The sequence below is a fragment of the Felis catus genome, chromosome A2, assembly GCF_018350175.1.
Source record: "Felis catus isolate Fca126 chromosome A2, F.catus_Fca126_mat1.0, whole genome shotgun sequence".
Classification (NCBI taxonomy): domain Eukaryota; kingdom Metazoa; phylum Chordata; class Mammalia; order Carnivora; family Felidae; genus Felis; species Felis catus.
In genome coordinates this window covers 160,470,566-160,484,732 of record NC_058369.1, presented here as the reverse complement: position 1 = coordinate 160,484,732, position 14,167 = coordinate 160,470,566, and the positions used below count along the sequence as shown (strand labels likewise).

General features: G+C 41.5%; 1 protein-coding gene and 1 long non-coding RNA gene across 6 annotated transcripts in view; one reads left to right on the top strand and one right to left on the bottom strand.

Annotated features, from left to right (window-relative positions):
• The window catches only part of CNTNAP2 (contactin associated protein 2), a 1,965,211-nt gene that overhangs the window by 944,756 nt on the left and 1,006,288 nt on the right, over positions 1 to 14,167 (bottom strand). The gene's annotated exons all lie outside the window — the stretch shown is intronic.
• The window catches only part of LOC123384163, a 78,279-nt gene continuing 67,843 nt past the window's right edge, over positions 3,732 to 14,167 (top strand). Inside the window, exon 1 of the long non-coding RNA XR_006594881.1 lies at positions 3,732 to 4,233. This is a non-coding gene — a long non-coding RNA (uncharacterized LOC123384163). The remainder of the gene's footprint in view (positions 4,234 to 14,167) is intronic.

Here is a 14,167-nt window from a genome sequence, read left to right as displayed (position 1 = left end):
GGTCTTCGAAAGCGAAGGTTTCTGCAGAGTCACACTGGGGACGAGCAGGGCCCCACGGCCTGACTGCTCTTACAAGAAGGGCGCGGAGGAGGGAGGGCACACGCACCCGGACACTGCCCCGGCCCCGGATGAAAGCGATAAATAGCCCCGGGGGTCAGCCGGAGGTCAAGAACTCAGAGATGCGTGAGGTTAAGAGAGCGGACACCGGCGCCAGGGTCGAGCCAGGGCGACGGGGACCAACGCCTTCTCCCCTGCGTCCTGCGCGGCTGGGGCAAGAACCGGAAAGCCAGGGCCCCCCGGGGACAAGAAAGGGTCCTTCCGCCCCAGAAGGTCAGGGCCTGCCAGCGGGCCGGGGTCAGCGCAGCGCTCGACGGGAGACACCCTGAGAAAAGGACACGCTCAGGGACGCGGCATCCGGAGGCCGCCCCCTCCCGGTCAAGCGTGGAGACTCAGGGCTGGTCCCAGCCGCGGGCCGGGGTTCGCGGAGCCCTGTGGTGTCCCGCTGCCCCGACGTGAGGCCCTTCCCCCTCGAGCTCTGCCTGGAACAGCAGGGTCCCGCCACGGGGCCCCTCGACGTGACGAAAGGGCGCGGTCGGCAGCAGCCTCCTCCTCGCTGCTTGTCGCCAGCACACCTGCTCGCTATTCTCCGTTAGCCTCCAGGGCTCTCTGGTTCCCCGGCCTCCCCGTGGACCCTTCCCTGCTTGTACTGCCTGAGACGGTGATTCCCTTTAAAGCCTCGAGAAAACGGCAGGAGCTCTAACACATCAGGGCAGTAATGTCTTCTGTGCTGTGCTGTTCCCTTGTTCTCTTGGGAATAATGCAGAGAACCAACAAGCTGATGGCCGCACAGACGTGGCCAGGGGCCCCTCCCTCGTGTGTCAGAGGAGGAGCCTCTGGGTCCCTTCCACTGGCACCTTCTGGAATAACCAAGGCGAATTGCAGATTCACGCCCATCTCCGATCCGGTGGAGAGGCTCAGCCAGGGACTGCCGGCTGTCCTGCCGATGGACAAGTGGCCGCGTGGGCAGTGAGCACCCGGTACAGTACAAGGAAATGACCTAGCTTCGATGACCTGAACTGTTTATTCCTTCCCACTGGGGCTCTTCGGAGTTCAGCTTCTTGAAAGTTAACCATCTCATCTGACCCCTGACAAGGCCCCACCTGACAGCTGGAGAATCAAGCAGAATGAGGGCAGGTCAGTTAGTGACCAGTTAGTGACCAGTGACCATATCAGTTAGTGACCACCAGACAGTGACCAGTTAGTGATCAGTTAGTGACTGTGACCTCTAGGACACGGTCTCTAAAGGCAGCCTTCCTGAGTTCAAATCCACTTACCAGCTGTTGACCCCGGGCTAGTTATTTAACCCGTCTCTGTTCTATCATCTGCAAAATGGAGATAATAATTGTACCTACCTCACCGAGTAATCACGTAGACTGAGTTCATTTTTGTAAATGCATGGGGCATGCATAATACATAGCAGGAACCGTATAAGCATTTGATAAATGACAGAATAAAAACATCTACAATGGACTTGGTATTGTGGTCGGTATTGGAATCCGAAGATAACTATATCTCATATTACCTTTCCCCCCTCAATTTTTTTTTTAAGAGAGCACGAGTGGAGAGGGGGCAGAGGAAAAGAATCTAGAAAGGCTCCACACTCATTATAGAGCCTGATTTGGGGCTTGATCTTACAACCCTGGGATCATGACCTGAGCCTAAATCAAGAGTCACCCCACTAAGTCACCCAGGTGCCCCATTACCTTTTGCTTTTAATGCATAATGTTGATTAGTCAGCCATAGATCTTAGAAGACTCTAAAGAGATAATTATTTTTTTCCTAGACTTATTCTTTCATTTGGGTAAGAAATTATTTTCTCTACTTGAGAGGAAGCAATTGAGATTCAGAAAGTTTAAATTACTTGCTAAAACTGAAAAGGGGGGGGGAAAGGAACTCAGTGAAAAAGGATGAAATTAGAAACTGAGAAAACACTGCTCCCAAACCTGTTGTGAGATAGAATATTTTTGCAAGATGCCATTCACAGCCCACCCTGAAAAATCATTAGGGCCGCCCCTGGTAAGTCTCTGAGTAGTCTTCTAGCATATCTTTATGGTATTTCGAGAGCCTTTCTGGGAATGTAGGGTTACCCACTCAGCTGGCTGTCAGTTTTGGAACTTGCCTACACCTTTAATCCATTTTATGGCTAGCCTAAGAATCTTTATTGCTCTCTTTTTCACTTCCAAAATGTTTTTACATTATATTCGGTTTACTCAGCAAGCTCTCTTTAAGCAGCTTGTTTGAAATAAAATGGTGATGCAGGCTCATAATCATTTTATCTGAGAAGTTTGTCTTTAAGTTTTCCCAACACAATACAAGCTCCTTCCTACCGTTCTAATCGTTCTTACTCCCTGCTGCTTTTTATTAATCCTAAAACTCCCACATGCATTGGAATTGGAGGAATACTAGGAATCGGCTAGGCTGACTTTGTTAATTGAAAACATCTGCAGCCTCTCAGCCACATCTACGGAGACTCCAACAGAACTTTGGTTCCCTGAATGTGTCCTGAACAAGCAGCCGTTACTTATCCTTTCTATGGGCCAAAATTTACAGAGTTTGTTTATAGGGGAAAATGTTTTTCTTACTTGCGGAAAGTTAATTTATTTTCACCTTACCTGCTAGGCTCCAGACCCAAGTGAAAGTAATAGGAATTTTTTTTTTATTCCTTCCTTCTTTTATGTGTTTATTTAAAACAAAGTAACCCAAGGTTGGAAAGGGAGAAGCCCAGAGAAAACGTGGGACAGCCCGTGGTTCTCAGACCTTAGCTTACACCAGAATTACCTGGAGGGTTTGTTAAAACTCAGATTACTGGGCTCCACCCCTGGTGTGTCTGATTTTGTAAACTGAGACTGAAGTCGAGAATCTGCATTGCTAATAAGTTTCCTGGTGGTGCAGATGATGCCAATCAAGGAATCGCACATGGGAAAAACTATCTCAATGGCAAATTCTTTTTTAAACATGACCTTCAGGCTTGACACACCTTTCCTTTCCTTCTCCAAGCCCCACAGCTCTCCTCACCCTGGGAGAGCGGGGGTGGACTCAGACTGATAATCCCAACCCACAAGGTTGGGAGACAACCCCACTGGAGGAGAGGATGCTGAGTGAATAGAGTTAAAGGGATGTCGGAGAGCATATAAGAGAAGTTTCCTGGAGTATTTCAGTGGGAAGTTTCCTGGGAGAATCAGGTTCTCACCCTGAGAAGCCACTTCTGAATCTCCACCAACTGGTGCTTTTGTGCGGGTTGGATTGGACCCATTTAAACTGGAGAAAAGGATTAGTTGAGTGTTCTTCATGACTTTCAGGAAAGGTCAAGGCACTTGACCCTATTTGAGCTGCAGCACTCTTCTCCAAGGGAAGGAGTGAGGAGACTGAGACATCCATGCGTGGCCCCAAATTCTCACTGATGTTCCCCAACATCCAGCCCCCCTGCCCCACCTCCCCACAACCCCGCTCCACAGACACAGGGGGAGGGAAAGGAGTGCAGTCTGCCTGTCATAAGCATCCCTTCTCCCCATCGCTTAATTCCTGGAGGTGGAATATATCCAAAACTGTCCTCCCAAAGTTTCTCCTGGTTACAGGTTATTCGGGAAATAAATTTACTTTTACAAATACACCTCATTCTCAAACCCAATACATGCAACATTTATTAACATCTTGGAGTTGTTTTTATCAGGGTGCCCAGCCTCAGCTGGTGGTCATAAACCTCACATGGGGAGCTTTTACAAACCACAAGGCCAGGACCCAGCCTTGGACCCACATCATCAGGATCTGGAGGTTGTGGTCTCTCAGAACTGCTGAGGTCTCCAGGTGATTCGAGTGGGCCTCTACGGGTGGAAAACAGCCCTGTTTCAATCAAAGAGCCAGCTACATCTCTGTGAGGGCTGGGCTCCTTTGATTAGGGCAGTGAGGAAATACCTGGTTTAGGGGCAGGGAAGCTGCATGAGGGTGCTGCGTGCAGAGGGAGAGACAAGACTGGGGAGTGGGAGAGCTTTCGAGAAAAGGAGCCGCCGTCACAGATCAGGAAACTTCCCTGAGAAACATCCAGTGTCCAAAGTCACCAGTGGCCTCAATCATGATCTGTTGAGTAGTGTAAAGACTGAAAACCTCAGCTGTCCCAAGTTGGGTGTATTTCCAGCCCAGCTCTGACTCTGCAGTGCGGTGAGGGAGAGACTGAAGGTAAGTGCTTGAAACTCACCTCCGATGTCTTCCTTTCTTATAGGGCCAAGTTTATGCTATTCAAAACGTTGCCCTAAGTATGGCTTTTTTGGAATTAGGAGACTGTTGTTGGGGGCTCAGAGGCATCAAACTTAGAGGATGCCCTCCAGAGAAGACAGTGGTTATTTTGCACAAGATGAGGGTTTTCTTTCTTTCTTTCTTTCTTCCTTCCTTCCTTTCTTTCTCTTAACTTTACTAAGACAGTTGTTGTTTGAATTTCTCCTGGAGGGGAACAGCATTGATGGTAATATTGATCAGTTGTGCTTTTTACATGGTGAATAGAACACAAATTTGAAATATTTGGCTAAAAATCTTTGCTTATTCATAGACACAAGAATATAAAACTCAGGGGCCCACACAGTGAATGAGCCCTACATCTGTAGGCACAAAAGAAGCGATTTCTTTTCTAAAGACATTCTCCTGTTTAGCTGCTTTTTAGCTAGTTGACCCAAAGAGTCCCCTGAAAATTTCTAGAAAAATGGGCTAAAATAGGGTGAGCATATAAGGCCCAAGTGTTTTCCTTAGTCTGTACAAACTCTTCATTCACAGACTTGGCTTTGTATTTTCAAGTCATTAAGTTGGGCAGAATTCTCCACTGCTGTCTGGTATTTGGAAAGTGTGCATGCCTGTGTGAGTTTGTGTATTTTCCCCCAGTTCTTAAGTACAAAGCGTTTCTTTCTTTCCCACAAAGAACAGGTGGATCATCAAGGTCAGGATTATTTCGAAGTAACCTCCCTGGGCTTAATCATGACTCATAAGCCACTTGGTTCCTTTATATTAACAAAGTGCTTTCAGAGCCTTCTTTAAATTCCTGCTCTTTCTTTGTGCCTGTTTTCAAGATGGGTGAAGGGGGTTAAAAAGTCCAAACTCTAGGCTATACAATAAGTCACGGGGATATAAACACAACTTGGGGACCACATTTAATATGGAGTGGACTTTTTAATATCCCTTTGACATTATTAGGTGAAGCATCCATATTCCAAATAATGCTTGGCCTAAAGGTCTTAGTAAATATTTATGAATGAATGCATGAAAAATGGCTGAAGAAGGAAGGAATGAATACCCATAGAATATGTTTTAAGTGAGGAAAATCACTTACAGACAGGAAAGTACAGGAGTTGGGGAAAAAGAATAAGAGTAGAAATTGAATAGTGATCAAGGCCAATATGGCGTCACAGGTGTGCTGTTCTCATGGACTGTTTTGATAGGCGTTATAGTTAATCCTTGTCAGCTGCCAAGGAGACAAGTTGATTGTATTCCTTAGAAATCATCCTGCAAACAACAAAGCGTATCCAGTGTCCTATGGAAAGCAACTTTATTCATTTACATTACCAAGAATTCTGACGAGAGGAGACAAAATTCAAAGAACAAGACATTATATTTTAATGTAAAAAATAGATCTAGAAAATATTCCTAGCTGGATTATCAATTTCTCATGGGTATTGCTACAATTCTTGTATATTTGGAACGGGGCCTACCAGACTCAGGATGAAATGTACACAGAGCAAGAATAGGGAAACATAAACATAGCAAATTTAGTAGAGAGAATGTGTTATTGAGCTTAGCAGTGGGGGATACAGCTGGAAATGAAGACCGGGGCCAAAGGGTAAGGGTCTTGGGAGAGGATGGTGGGTAAAGAATTTAGATTTGTTAAATCAAAAGTGGAATCCCCACCACCAACCGTTGTGAATGAGAAAATGGGGTTGATGAGAAATGGTCACAGAAATAAACTGTCAATTGTCTTCATCAATAGGACATACCTTTTTTTTTCCCTTTGAGGAAAATAAACTATAATTACAAATTATTATTTTGATCGGTTCTTGGTGCCAATAGTCACACTGTTAAATTTGTAAAAACCTTTGTCTGTGACATGGCCCTTTGAGCACTGAAGAACTTGAGATGTTTTTATTTATAAAAGGATATGTTAACCAGAGAATGACGCTATGAGATAAATGTACAAAATTTCTTGGCATTGATTTATAGGCTATTATGTTTCTCATAATATTAATATCTTTATAAATTCCTTATTGGCAAGAAACCACCAGGGACACCGCTAAAAATCAGGAAATAAGCAATAAGGCCTCTAGAGTCACCAAAAAGATTTAATAAACTTGACTCAGACGTGAGCTCCTGAGCTACCCACTCTTTGCATTTATTTTTCCCATATAAAATTACCTTTTTTAAAAAACATTTTAATCTTTTTTTTTTTTTTTCTATTTGAGAGACAGAGAGTCAGAATGCAAGTGGGGGAGGAGCAGAGAGCAAGAGCGGGAGACACAAAATCCAAAACAGGCTCCAGGCTCTGAGCTGTCAGCACAGAGCCGAACACAGGCTCAAACTCCTGAACTGTGAGATGATGACCTGAGCCAATGTCGGACGCTTAACCGACTGAGCCACCCAGGTGCTCCCAAATTCATCTTTTTTTTTTAAACCTAAAACCTCCACTTCTCGATGATAAGCATAACTTAGAAAATTAGTAGATAGATCATGTGGTGAGAACTGGGTGATGATCCTGGGGTCAGGGTCAGGGGAGGAGGGAGATGAGGCATGTAGGTTCACATAACCTAGCACTCAACAGGAAGATGCAAAAACAGATCAGACCAAAAGAATGCATTTTACAAGGTCAAAAGAATGTACATGTGTATAAATGTATATAATCACAAGTTCATGATAAAATGATAAATATTCATCAGTGTGTTCTACTTAAGGAGATCTAGAAGAATACACTCTTTGAGAAAACCTTCTGCAAGATTTCTTCAAAATTTGCTTTAAAATCTTTTGCTTTTATAGGGACAAAAGTATGTTACCTAGGAAAATCATTTTTGATAAAGCCAGGTAACCCAATAGCATATCATATTTAAAAGCATAATACTAATATATATAAACTCTTTCCTTCGAATATTTGGATTTTTTTTTTTAAATTAGGAAATAACTGGGGGAAAAGATTGCCATCTATTTAGTGCCTAAAATCCACCTTACCACAGGATGGATTGATTGACACAAGATGTTAAATTTATTACTCTCAGCAAGCCTGTTAGATAAGGAATATAATCCCAATTGTTAAAGATAATAAAACTGATACTTAGAAAGTCACTTCGTCTGTCATAAGTAAAGCAGCCAGAACTTCATTCAGATGTATTCTTTTTTCATTGTGTTACGATTACATAACAGTGTGTTAGGAGTTAAAATAGGAACATAGCTTAAAAAACAGAATGGGTTGATGATGGAGAATATCCTATAAATGATTGGGGGGGGGCTTAAGGTGAAGGAGGGGGGTTGTCATTTTGTATTCTGGAGGAAGGCAGAGTGGATCCAATTAAGGGTTGGTTAGGTCAATACAGAGATGAATTCCAGTTCTGTTTTTAAATGAATCTGGTGAAATGAACATGGAGGATACGGACAGAAGAGAGTAAGTCAAGGAATAAATGGTAAATGGAAACATCTGAAGTTTGTACTTGATCCAAAGAGTGCTGAAGGGAAATCCAGGGCCTGGGGAGCAAGACAATCAAGATGTCCGTCTTTAAAAAAACGGGGGCGCCTGGGTGGCTCGGTCCATTCAGCATCCAACTCTTGATTTTGGCTCAGGTCAAAATCTCGGGATCTCACACTTTGTGGGATGGAGCCCGGCACAGGGCTCTGTGCTGGACAGGGTGGAGCCTGCTTGGGATTCTCTCTCTCCCTCTCTCTGTCTGCCCCTCCCCTGCTCTCTCTCTCTCCTTCAAAATAAACCTTTTTAAAATTTTTAAAAATTAAAAAAATACATAAAAATTTGACAGTGTGTAAAATGACCTTGGAGGGATGAAAGCTGGAAAATCCCCAGTTACATGAGGAGTAATCTTTCTATCACTATGTGATAGACGGGAGGAAATGTACAGAAAGATTTTACTTTGAAGAAGAAATTCATAATGGAAGTTACAGAACTGACTGCATATAAAGAAGAAAAGAGGCGCATTATTTCTTCCAGAATTCTGGGTGTGTAGAATAGAGCAATAACATTTTCCTTGGATAGTCTAAACTAGGCAAAGAGAATGTACAATGACGATCCTGTGTTTTTAAAATCCTGTTTGAGTATTCTTTAAATAAACTTGTGCCATTCAGGGAAGATACAATAGTAATGAAAACTTTGGAATCCTTCTTTTTCACAAAAAAAGAATATTGGTAAAAGTAAAAATGAACTAGGAAAAAAAAAGAACCAGGTGTTGAAAAATGATGAAGTTGACTGCATTGTAAGGAGGCAGGGTCAACAAAGAAAAATAGTCTTAAAGCAGCTGATCAAACAGAAAACTAGGAAATTCAAATCAAGAGAATGGTTGGCATTTTTGCAGGTTACAAGAAAAATAAAAACACCTGAGAACTCAGGTTTTACATCAGTCCGTTCTGGTTTAAAAAGTTGTATCCATAATTAGAGATGAGATTCGGCTTGCTAGGTAGAGCACATAAAAAGGCAGGAAACCAAGTTAAATTTGAACTGTATGAGACATACATATACTAAGTGCACTAAGTATAGCACTGCTGTTTATCTGAAATTCAAATCTAACTGGGCATCTTGTATTTTATCTGACAATTCTAAATCAGATTCACCAAGATTTTATTTCAGTGGTTTTCACACTGTAACAGAAAGTTGTGAAGACAGAGGACAACCAAAAAAGTTCAGATACACAGGAAGAAGGAAAAAAATATACAATCTCTATGAGAAGATATAATTAGAGTTTGCATCTAGGATTGGACCAGAGGTCCCACTGATTTGATATAAAGATCAGAGGCGGAATGGCCCAGAATTCCCAGTGATGAGAAAGTTAGGCTTATCCTTACCTTAAAGACCAAGGGTCTGACTCTCAGAGGAGACTTTATGTAAAGATGGAGTTGGTTCATCCTTCTACTCTGAAGCAACATCTGCTTCTAATTATTGAGCCAAATCCCAACAGCTCACGACAACCTTGAGGGTCTCAGGTACACATCTTCCCCTACTTGAAAGGGCTGGGCATTCTCCCTGCGATAAGCTATTTATTCAACAAAACGAATGGACGGTGAGCCATTACTTGGGCAAAAACTCAAACAGAAGACAGCAAAACAAGAGTGGCACCTCTTCCCCACCCCCGGTCCCCACAAAAAGTAAGTGCATACAGGCAAATACGCTCAACTAGCTTTTCTTTGTGGCACCTAAAATCTGTTGAAATGACATGAAACGTAATGTGGGAATCGTGCCCTTCTACATGTAATTTTAAGCATTTTGTTTTTGTTTTCTTTTACAAATATATAATTAGGGAGATGTTAGGACAGGAAACACGATGTCGATACTTTGCTGCTAGCCAAAGCGAACACGCGCTAAGAGCTATTGAATTCTATAGCTGGGTAATTGCAGGCTCCGGCAGTGAAAATGCTTAATATAATGAGAAAGGGAACCTGCAAAGAGAGCTCAAGCACCGCAGAGGAAGCTCGGTGCTGAGTCAAATGTAGGTAATATGAAATTACAGTAACTAATTAACTTAATTGTTTGCTCCAAAATTGGAAGGGAAAATGCCTGGGGCTTGGGAGGGGAGGCAAAGAAATGACCATATTTTCTTTATGCAAAGGTACAGTGAGCCAATGGTCTTGTTTGTTGACCTCTTACCCTGTGACAAGTCTACTTGTATTTGTTCATTGACAAGACGCTATAAAAATAAGTACTACTATTGTCCTGATTTTATAGATGAAGAAATTGAGACACAAATTTCTGAAGCCTTTCCAAAAATCTCTTGGCGAGAGAGTGGTGGAGATGAAATAAAAATAAAGCCAGGCTTGGAGCTCACACCTGCCATATTGCCACTTCACTCACATTGTGCAAAATGCTTTCAATTACTGAAAAGAGAATGAGGGTCTCTATTAAAAGTATGGAGTGTTGTAGTTTCATACAAAATGACATCATATTAATGGTTTGGGGTTTTACAACATATTTTGTTCTGTTTAATAACATAACTTCTCAAAACAGTAATGAAAACCTTAAACATTCAGCAGAATTCATTCAAATATACTGTACATCATAAACACAATCCTTTTTGTAGGCAGTTTCTACGTCTACTGTGTTTAGGGGCTATTGACTAACATGTATGCGCAATCATCAATACCTACTGATAAGGTGGCCAAGGTTGAAATATAAACTCAACAAACCTACTAAAACACTTTTGGGGTATTTTCATCAATGTGGAGTACCAATATATAGTATCCCATCTACTAATCCAGATTCTTTGATAAGCTCTTTGTTCCCCCTTTGATAAGCTCTTAAGATTTCCTTATATCTATGAAATTACCAACTTTCTCATGTTTTTTTTGAATTGGATGGTAAATGGATTGTTTATTTGTATATTAAACTGCACTAAATTATAACCACTCTTAGAGATAGCTCTAAATTTCACGGTTTACCCTGAGGCAAAACTTAATAGTGACTATTGAAACAGCAATAAGTACAAGGCTGAGAAGTTATCCTTCTACTCTAAAGCATAAACTTAGTAGACTGAATAACACTTTTACAGCACTTGTTATTAACTTGGAGAGAATTAATAGCTGAATTTATATCTGGGAACAGAGGAAAGGGCTATAAATGGTTAATAAAAGGAAATGGCTGAGAGCTTGAATTTGCCTATGTTTACTAGAAAAAAAAACCCAAATGAAAGAATTGTAGACAGGGTTGAAGTTCAAAGATCTAGTATGGCCGTATATTCAGCTATATCGGGCACAGACAAGAGCTAAAATGTATTCTCAATAGGAAAATTCAGCAGAGGACTTTAATATTTATTGATTCACAAGTAAAAGAAAAACAAAATGAAAACTTTGATGGCATTCCATTGAAACCAACACTAAAGCTGCTTCCTGCTTTGTTCAGATTAAGATGACTGTTAAGAAAGCATTTACGCAACGAGAGAATAGCAGGGCAGGAGAGTGTGTGTATCTGTATGTGTATGAAGTTTGGCTTACACATCTTGTGACAATCAAAATTGAGTACAAGGCCTTCATCAGCACTTCCCTCTGGAGTTTAGATTTCTAGACTTTATATATAAACTTTTTATTGATTTTTTTTTTTAGGTAAGTTGAGTGTTTAGAACCTGAATGAATGTGTGCTGGAGTGTTTTAATGAACAAGGAGAATCATAACTCATCCTTTGTGAAGTGTTCGATAATGTTTGTGTTTTAGTAATAGTTTATAGGGATGCATAATTCCCACCATTATGTTCTTGTACAAATTTAATTGGACAACATTCTTTGCTTGTACAACAGTGGCAGTAGCTACATCTATATGCCCATAATAAACCCAATCATTACTCACAGATTGTTCCATGCCAGTCTATAATAGGAATGGTTAATGTACAAGTGAACAGACATAATCCTTGGCCACAAGTTTGGAACCTGCATTTGGAACCTGTTTACAGTACAAAGAGCTGCAGTGGAGTTGTATATACGGTATGTTGGAGAGCACTATGGATGGAAAGCCCAGGTCCGGCCAGAGAAGGCAGGAGCTAGTACTTGAACTAGTTATAGAAGATAGGGATCTCTGGGCATGTGCAGACATTTGGAAATCTAGAATCTGTTATGCTAGAATACAGCTGAAGAGGTGAAGACGAGGGTAAGTGACCTAGGAGGAGGCTAGAGAGGCAGACAGGAAAAGACCAAAGTATCATGTCCTGTAACAATCTGAATGGTATGGATTTTACCTGAAGCCTTTGAAGAATTTGGGGTGGGTAATCCCAGGGAGGGGTTTCGTTAAGTCACTCTTTCAGCAGTATGGAAGGTGGAAGAAGTGATTTAGAACGCTGACAGTGAAGACTGTAGGAAGTTGAGCTGAAAGAACTGAATAATTGTTTAGATGTGGGGGTAAGGGAATATGAGAACTCAAATGTAAGTCTCATGTCTCGTGTATCAAATGAAAAGTGATATAGCCTACCTTAGTAGGCGAAAGTGTTGACAGGTTCTCTAACTCCAAGCAGAAGAAAATAAAAATCCATTTCTAGAAAAAACAATTCAGGTAACCAAGACTCTCACAAGTTAAAAGAAAGCACTCAGAATCAAAAGGTCACCACACGAAAGAATGCGACAGTAACTTGCAAGTCTGTAAAAACAACAAGCAAGCTTTATAGATTCCAATGATATTGGAATTATCAGATACAGACTATTAAGTGCATGAAATACTTAAAGAAAGAAACATTCTTTTTTTTAGTACTGAACAAGCTCAAAATTACTGAATCAAAAATTCAGTGAATGACAAAGACCCGATCAGGAACAATTACATAGAGATGAGCCAGACACAGGGAATCAGAGTCTGAGCAAGTTAAAGAGGTGCCCCCATGCGGGAATGGCTTGACCTAGAAAGTCAGAGGCTGGTTAAGGTGAAGAGTGTGTCCCTGCCGACAGAGGAGCTGCCTGGTGTTGGGTATTAGCCTGAGAGAAGTGGGCAAGGACACAGCGGTACTGACGGGAAACTGGGGATTAACCATATTGAAGACCATGGTAGCCCGGCTTCTTCTACTTGGAGAAAGGAATACAATCATGGCAAAGTAGAAAACTAGAAGGAACCCTATGGTGTTTGGAGTATTGGTGTGAATTCGTGGCCTTCCATATATAAAAACAGAGAAGGAAATATTGATGTGAAAGTGTCTCAATGTATCTGCTTACTTACCACACATATATTCCTTCCCTCTGTCCACTGAGAAGATGTGGGAGCAGAAAAACCATGATAGTAATGGGCACGTCTAACATCCAGATCATGGCTTCTAAAAAAAAATTCTCCACTGAAAGGAACAAAGACTTCCTGGAGAAAAGACTGAAAGAACAAGAACCCAGTCTGGGGTAGGTAAAGAATACAATGATCTAGGAACATCTGTTTGTGGCAGAAAGCAGGGAACTACTCAAAACATAGTGGGACTATGATTAAAGGACACAGGCACCAGCCTGAAAGTGCCCCCAGTGGCCAAATCTGGAACAGATGGAACATAAAAAGGGGGGGGGGGGAAGGCAATGCATTTTAACCCATTAAATAAAATAGGACACCATTAATCTATACGGACAAAGTAAATAAATGGAAGGTTTTATGAGGAGAGGAGATTTATCGGTTTCAAAGACCTTCCACAAGATACTCACTAATCATAAAAGACAAAGGTTAGTGACAGAGGAAAAAGTCTTTCCACATTAGAGAAGCCTGCTAGACACTGCCTTAATCGGATAATCTAAATCCTGGGCTGGTGTAAGGTGTGCATCATCAAAACAGCACAACCTCTCTTGAGCGATGTTCCTGCCAAAGATGCACACATTGAAGCAAACCTCACTAGACAAACTCAAATTCCGGTAAATTCTACAAAATAAACAGATGCCACTCTTTAACACATCAAAGCCCCGGAAGTCAAAGAAAGGCTGAGGAAATCTTCCAGACGGAAGGAAACCAAATATAAATGAAACTCAAATGGGATCTGAGGAGGGGGAAATAATGAAATAATTTCATGGTTTTGATGGTTGTATCGTGTATGTAGGAGACTGCCTGTGTCTGTGGAAAGCACACGCTAAAGGGTTTGGGGATGATGGGAATCAAGTTGTCAACTTTCAAATGACTCAGAAAAAAAAAGTGAATTCTTCCGTATTGATAGCTTCTGGTAAGCTTGAAATGGTTTGAAAATGAAATGACTAAAACATTATTTTGATTTCTTCCTGAGTGTTACTTTTTTACTGTGGAGATCTCCTAGTATTTATCATGCTAATTTGTGTTTTGCATTTCTAAGATACAAATATAATATGCAATATTTCCTACAGATTTTTAAAGCATATTCTGGAAAACAGAAGTATTTAAAAATAATCTTTTCATTAAAAATTATAAGGAGGGGTTGCCTGGATGGCGCAGTCAGTTAAGCAACCAATTTTGGCTCAGGTCATGATCT